We start from the raw sequence: 8,326 nt of genomic DNA on the forward strand, positions 1-8,326 counted from the left end.
AAGAAAGAAAGAAAGAAAGAAAGAAAGAAAGAAAGAAAGAAAGAAAGAAAGAAAGAAAGAAAGAAAGAAAGAAAATACAAAAATCTAGACTGAACCTCAAGTAACTACAAACTTTAAAGACTATTTTTTTATTGTTGTTCATTATAGTGTCCCACATTTTTCCCCATTGCTCACACAAGATTTATTCCCTTCTTCCTCCCTTCCTTCCTTCCTTCCTCCCTTCCTTCCATCCTTCCTCCCTTCCTTCCCTCCTTCCTCCTTCCCTCCCTCTCTCTCTCTCCCCGTCCCTTCTTTCCTTCCTTCCTTGTTTCTTTCTTTCTCCTTCCTTCCTTCTTTCCTTTTCCTTTTTCTTTTTCTTTTCTTCCTTTTCACTGTAATTTTCTATAGTGCCAGCAGCCTGTGGACCAAAGCCTGACAATGGTTCAAGGCCATAGTTTGCTCTGGCATGGCACACTAGGAGAGTCCCAGGGGTACCGGCCTTCCATAAATCCAAACCCATGAAGAACATCCTCTACTTCTTAATCCTTTGTCCCAGATAATCTCTGTAATAATCAGGATATGACAGCTTTATTTTACAAAAATAATCTCAAAAGTTTATTCCTTGCATTTGTCATATATCTATTTCAGGTTTTAAAGGCAAAAGAGGTTCAGACTAAGGAGCAATCTACTGTCGTCTAAACCCACAATCTCCACTCTGTACAGTTAGAGAGAAAGCTGGGAAGTTGTATGTAAGCTTTTGCGAGCCTCAGTCCAGAAGGAAAACCTGTTATTTCCTCTTATAGTTGCAGTGATCAGAACAAGTCACTCAGCCCTCTCTAACTAAAGGAGGGCTGGAGAATGCAGAGTAGTGCATGTAATTCTGGGAGACACCACTGTCTTTGCCACTGTCTACTCTTCTGGGCACTTAGTGTTTCTTTATTCTTCCCCCCCTCCACCCCCACACATATGACATATTCAAATCTTCAACAAATGATGCAACCCAAAGTCTCATTCATCCAAAACATTAAGCTCAACGTCTAGAACCTCAGGGTAATGTCCTATAGTTTTATTCAATGGTTCCAAACATAACTTGTCCTAGACTGGAGGTCTATGAACAAAAAAGAATCATCTATAGCATCTATACTGCACTGATAATACGGATTGGAGATGAAGTGACCACAATAAACCCTGATCTCATTCAGAAGTGGAAAGGGAGAGGTAACTGCCTCCATAGAATCCTGAACTCTGATGGGATGAATATTGTCAAAGCCTCCTGTTCTGGGCTAGAGAACACTTTTTGACTAAATCTAATTCTGTTTCCAAAAAATAAAGGCCTTTTATTCTACTCTCTGGAGTGTCCTTGCTTTCCCATTATCCTTCTGAGATATATCTAAAGTTAGTATTGACAATCTTTTTCTTCTTGAGAGCTCTCGGAGAAAGCTGAAAGACCTAAAAGTTGTTCTGAGTCTCCAAGAATTTATAATTTAACTTAAGCTCCCAGTTTCTTAGAATTATAATTCTCTAAAAAAATAGATCTCCTATTTATTTAATATCAATTTGATTAAAGTCAATGCTTATATTTACTTTCTCATCTTCAAACCCCTTTTCATTTGAAGGGGTTAACTTGAGGCTTAAGATAGTTTACTGAAACTCATAGCTGTAATGACCCTTACCTATGTCAGTCATTGAAGATTTTACTGGGAGATATGTATTTAACCTTCCTGCTGCCTTGCAGCATTGTGTTTTCACTTGAGAAGTTTTAGCAGCATGTGTAACATCATACCTCTCTGATATTTGTCAAGAAGCTGAACTTAAATTGATTTGTGTCTCTGAAAGATCCCACAATATTTTTCCTAGACTGTAGGATCTCAAAGATATCTGTTCTTCTAATATTGTAAGGCTGGGTCTCTGCAATCAGTCTATTCTCTTTTATTTCTGTTTGACATCTAAGCAGTTTACTCCTCAGTTTGATATTTTCTTGTGATGCCTTCCCAAATGCACTCTGTAAATACTTATTCTCCCATAGTATTTATTGGCTCATAAACATATCATTAAAGATACCTCCTACTTTTTTCTCCTAACAAATTATTTCTTTTATTGTAAAGCAGCTTCCATTTTCCTACCAGAAAGCACAATTCTGATTCCATTTACTTAAAAAACAACAACAACAACAACTTCATATATAACCAGGGGAGCATTTATGTACTGAATGCACATTCTGTCTCAGTTGTGTTTCATGTGTTATTGTATGTAATCCTCGTAGTCATGTAGTAAATAATTACCCCACTCACTCACAAGTGTTTCTGACATAGGGAGGTAAAGCAACTTTTCCAGGTTAAATAGTGTTAACTTGATGTGGACCCTGGCCAGCAGGGCCCATGTGTTGTGGCTGCAATAGACAAATTCACATGGACTACAGAAGTCCTGTGGAGAAAAAGGGATGGCAATGGCCACTCTCTAAGTGAGAGAGAGGGCCCTGACCCCTTCCTATACAGGCTTTTATTGCTTTTCTGGGTACATTACATTGAGGGTGGTCGTCATTTACTATGCACAGGTCTGCTGTAGGTGATTACCTTTTACAGGTAACAAAGGAAAGAATGTTGCTAATTACTTCAAAGAGAAGGATGTTATAGATCAATGAGAAAAGTGGTTGAACTGGTTACACTCCATACTTGGGAAGTTTAGCACAAGTTACTTTAGAGATATGCAGTAAACATTTGCTGCCTCGATCCAGGGTGAGGGAGTTTTAGCAAAAGCAAGTCTCATAGCAGCCTAGGTATAATGCAAGCCTAATTTCCCATGGGAGAACCTATTCACGGGCACGGGTCCTGTGTTCCAGACCTCGCTCCCCACTGGCCTTTCCAAGTGGGGCCTGGGCTACCTTCCCCACACCACATGGAATGGTACCTTATATTAACTGACAGAGCTAGCCTTATGGACTTAGACTGTCTTGATTCCAAACCAGTAACCTCACTCTCTCCCATTCTTACCCATGAAGGAGTTAAAATAATGGATGAAATCTATAACCTCTAAGCAATTAAACAAACTTGAGTCCTGTGAATGGTTCAGATTTTGCACATTGCAGATAAGGTTTGTCTGATTTAAAATGTCAGACTTCCATGTACCTTGATATCCTTAAGTAGTCACTGCAATTTAACACATCTACTGGATATATTTAGAATGTCAATTGTAGACTTTTTTTTGATAGTTTTTCTTTCTACTTTATAGAAATCTTGCAAGGGTTAGTGTGGGTGAAATGAAGGAAACCTCCTTCAAATGCAAAAATGACAAGGACACCACACCAAACTACAACCTGGTGACCACATTACCCAAATACTTAATTTAAGGAACTGATAGAAATAGCACTTGAATTATTTTTAATGTAGCAATTTTGTCTCACTTCTTCTCTAATTCCTTAATTCATTCTGTGATACTTTTAGATTTTCTTTTTAACAGTTAATGTTGCTTTTTGGAACACTCAATTTACACTCTTTTTCAGTTCTTTCACACTTCCAGAAAAACATCGCTTAAAACTGACATTGTGTGTCTTATATCTTAATGTACTCCATCTTTTCTTCAAATATCAATTTTGCCCTGGCTATCTTTGTTAAAAAGACATGGTCCAAAATAAAAACAAGAAATAATCTTTGTTCCAAATGTGTTAATTATAATAGTCTTCTACAATATTTATAAATGGAACAAGAAAGTAATATGAGTTACAATTTTGTCATTGATGACACCATTCCATCATTCAGCATCTTTTGTTTTTGTAACTAGTGACAATCATTTCAGTTTTGTTTAAAAATGTCTCTCTAGTTATAAAATAATATATAATATAAATAATATAGAAGTTCAATAAACTAGAACAACTCCATCACCAAAAGACAAATACTTTAAGATTTTATGCTCATATATTTACAAAGCTGTTCATATATGGTATGTATATGATGTATCTGGATTTTCTTCTTACAATACAAAGGTATTTCTAATATATTTGAAAATATTGTTAATGACTATCAGATTCTAATTCATCACACCTTAATTTTGTTAATCAATCTACTATGGTTAAACATTCATCTACCTTTTAAAATTTTGGGGGCTCGAGGGTAGGGGAGTAAACACAACTTTGCCATGGATAGCTTTTTAGTGTTATTTCCTTAGAATTGATGCTCAAAGTTGAGACTGTTGGGTCAAGGTTCAGTGATGTTTTCATACCTCCAAATACATATTGTGAGATTGTTTTCCACAATGGTCATACAACTTTAGTGTTTCAACAGTAAGTGACTGATAATCATTTTACTCTAGCAAGTGCTGGGATTGATTAGAGAAAACAACATTCTTTTGATGATTAGTTTATACTAACATATATCGTGTATTTAGCACTTTACTAACACTCGGTATTTTTCAGAGTCCTTGAAGGTACAATATTTCATTTATGAAGCCTTGCAAAAAAGGTGCATTACTAGACTCTTACAGGTGGAGTGTTTGAGGACAATGATAGTCAAATATATTGCATCAGGTAACTCAGTGGAAAAGCTGAGATTATAGGTCACATATATAGCACCCCTCAGGCTGATCCTTCTCTGTCTTTTCCATCTGGCCTTGTCTGAATGACCAGCCCCTAGGTACAGTCATACAGATAGATTCATACCTTCTACTGGCTTGGGACTGGCCCATGGCCTCCATTTAGTCCCTTTTCTTTTTTTTTTTCCTATTAAACACACCCATTATACTGGGTGCCACTAAGTACTTGTAAAAAGCTTTGGTACATTTACACAATGGAATTCTATGCAGCTGTAAAAAAGAAGGAACCCTTTCTTACCTTTTGTGACAGCATGGATGGACCTAGAGATTATTTTGCTAAGTGAAATAAGCCAGTCAGAGAAAGACAAATATCATATAACCTCACTTATATGTGGGATCTAAATAAACAAAATAAACTAATGAACAAAATAAAAACACAGGCTTGGATATATGCAACAGACTGAGAGCTGTCACATGGGAGTGGGGAGAGGGAAACTGGAAGAGATTAGCCAAACAACATATATATATATATATATATATATATGTGCAAATCCCATGGGCAAAGACAATAATGTGGTGAAGGCAGGAAGGGGGTAGGGATTTGGTGGAGGGAGGAAAAGGGGGGAATGGGGAACATCAATAATAATGTCAAAATAAAAATAAAATTATAATAAAATAAAGAATAAATTTAAAAAATATGCCAGGAGCCATACTGATATATTATAAAATTCTGCTAAGAGCTGAGATAGATCTTTAAAGTATTGGGTCAACTCCTTCATTTTACAGAGAAGAAACTGAGGAAAGGTTGTGTGACAGCTTCATATGGAAGCTGGCCTGTAAAGGAATTCATATCCATCATTCTTAGTTAATCTAAGCTGTATGTGGAGGAGTATAGCGCAGAACCACATGTGTGTCTGTACCTGGAAGGAAGCCAATCACATTTTCTCAGTTTTCCTCTTTCATATTCTGTCTTCTTTAGCCACACATTGTCATTATGAGGTTCTTTATTGGAAACATGCAGTGAAATCTCATATCTACTTCTCACTTGTCATGAGAAGTTATATAATTTGTAGATTAATTTTATATTGTTATCCAGTGATAATTAGAATCCTAACATTTAAATTAATTTAGTAATCACCAGGGGCATTTATTTTTCCTCTGTGATGTCCATTGCTTTGAAATTATTTTTTGGTCACTAATAAATATGAAAACACTGTGGAATTTTCCTGTTGGAAAATTTCTTTAGTGTTTTCATTCTAGCATAACCGTTCAAATGTCTGCTTATTCCATTATATTACTTGCTTACATACATTCAGAATTACATATTCTCATTAAATTTTTAATTTAATTTGCATGCTAATTTACCTTTGGTATGACATGTGATTTTTAGATCTACCTTTTCCATAATTATGATTTGTAAAAGATTTTTTAAAAATTTCATTGTACATGTACATAAAAATTTATTTGTTAACCTATAATATCAAATAGGCAGACTACTTAGTTTTTCTTACTCTTAAAAAGAAACCTGGAATGTATGTCCTTGTGTATTTTTATGATTCTATAGTGAGAAAAACTTCCTTATGATAAGTTCTATGTTTAGAAGAATTTAACTATGGTCACTCCACAAGAGTGATTACTTAGGATAACAAAGTATGAGCATTTGTGCAATTCTTGATAGGCATATCATAATTCTTTTCCCAAAGTACAATGTTATTTCCATTGATTCTTATGAAGATGTCTAAAGTTGTATACCATGGCTAACCCATTTCATTATAAACTTAAAGTTGTAAGCTTTCTACATAATAAAAAAAGCCAACTGAGATATTTACTAATGGAATACATACCTTTGTGCTTGGATTTGGTTTGGGGAAAACAGAAAAACATATAATTTCTCAGCATATATAATAATTTCAAGTGATTAAATAATTAAAGACATTTTAATTTGTTTTTTAAATATTTTTGTAAAAAATATCACTAGAATTTTGATAAAGATTAATTTAAACCTGTAGATTGCTTTATTAGTATGGACAGTTTAATAATGTTAAATCTTCCAATTCATAAAGTAGAAAATCATTATATACATTTTTCCCATATGAATTTTTTTTATTGTTCAAGTGCAGTTGTCTCCTCTTTCCCTGGAACACTAGCCCCTCCCTACCCATTCCCATCTCCTACCCTCAATCTTACCCCCCTTTGACTTTGCCCATAAGTCTTTTATACATGTCCCTTGATGGCACTTCTCCTATTTTCCCCCATTATCCCTCTCCGCTCTGGTTATTGTCACTTTGTTCTTTATTTCAACTTTCTGCTTAGGTTTTGCTTACTTCTTTGTTTTGCTGATTAGGTTCTATTTATAGATGAGATCATATGGTATTTGTCTTTTACCGCCTGGCTTATTTCACTTAGCATAATGCTCTCCAGATCCATCCATGCTGTCCCAAAGGGTAGGAGCTCCTTCTTTCTTTCTGCTGTGTAGTATTTCATGGTGTAAATGTACCATAGTTTTTTGATCCATTCATTTACTGATGGGCACTTAGGTTGCTTCCAGCACTTGGCTATTGTAAATTGTGCTGTTATGAACATTGGGGTGCATAGCTTCTTGGTGTTTCAAGATTCTCTGGGTATAATCCTGGCAGTGGAATTGCCAATTCAAAAGGCAGTTCCACTTTTAGATTTCCACAGTGGCTGCACCAGTCTGCATTCCCACCAACAGGGTACTAGGGTTCCCTTTTATTCACAACCTTGTCAGCACTTCTTTATTGATTTGGTTATGATGGCCTTTTTAATTTCCTTTAACTATTTTTATTAATGTTTTTTTCAGTTTCAGCAGATAAGTATTTCACCTCTTTAGTTGTTTTATCTATGTATTTTGTTTTATTTTTTGATGCTATTGTAAATGGGGTTGTTTCTTAATGTTTTTGAGATTATTAATTATTAGTAACTAGAAAGGTGACTGATATTTTGTATTTTTATTTTGTATTTTACAACATTACTTACTTCGTTTACTAGTTTTAATTGTTCTTTTTGATTGTGTGTGTGTTTTGTGTGTAGTCTAGGTTTTTCTATGTACGATCATTTCATCTGCTAACAGGAACAATGCTACTTCTTTCTTTTTATTTTAATGCCTTTATTTGCTTTTCTTGCCTAATTACCCTGGCTAGGATTTCCAGCACTATGTTAAACAGAAGTGGTGAGGGTGTATATCCTTGGCTTGTTTCAGATCTAAGAGAAAAAGCTTTTAGTTTTTCATTGTTGAATATGATGTATAAGGGAGGAAAAAATTTCCCCTTTTTTCCCATTAGTTCTTTGGCTGTATTAAGAATTAAGATATGAGACAGATTGACAGGAGAAAATGATCAAATTTAATTACATATGTATATACACAGTTTTTATAGAAATATGCAGCCTAAGGACAAACCCAGCAATTGAGGTTTATTTACCATCTTGAGAAAGGGGAAAGGGGTAGTTGTTTAGGACTTCAAAGGGGTGGAAGGCTGTCAATTCACACAGAGATAGAAAAGCAAATGTTTGGTAAACAAATACTTTCTGGGTCATCTAACGATGGGACACAGAGAGAACTTTGATCAAATGAAACTCATATGTCTCTCCTTTTCTATCACAACCAGTTCATATGAAACTATAGTTTTCTATGATGATGGCTTCCTGGAGCAGGTCCTCTATCTAAATTCTTTTAGGCAGTTAGGGGGAAGGTCAATCATTCTTTCTGAGACTTTTGTTTCTTAAAAATAACCATCCAGTTAGTTCAGTTGGTTAGAGCAATGTCCTGATATGCCAAGGTTGTGGGTTTGATCCTCTGTCAGTT

General features: G+C 35.1%; 1 non-coding gene across 1 annotated transcript; it reads right to left on the reverse strand.

Moving 5' to 3' along the window:
- Nucleotides 1-367: 367 nt before the first annotated feature.
- On the reverse strand, nt 368-501 carry LOC112313209 (small nucleolar RNA SNORA42/SNORA80 family). Its single transcript, XR_002975671.1, has one exon. It is a non-coding gene; the product is annotated as a small nucleolar RNA SNORA42/SNORA80 family (small nucleolar RNA).
- Between the last annotated feature and the right edge of the window lie 7,825 nt (nt 502-8,326).

Source organism: Desmodus rotundus, chromosome 2, assembly GCF_022682495.2.
Source record: "Desmodus rotundus isolate HL8 chromosome 2, HLdesRot8A.1, whole genome shotgun sequence".
Lineage (NCBI taxonomy): Eukaryota > Metazoa > Chordata > Mammalia > Chiroptera > Phyllostomidae > Desmodus > Desmodus rotundus.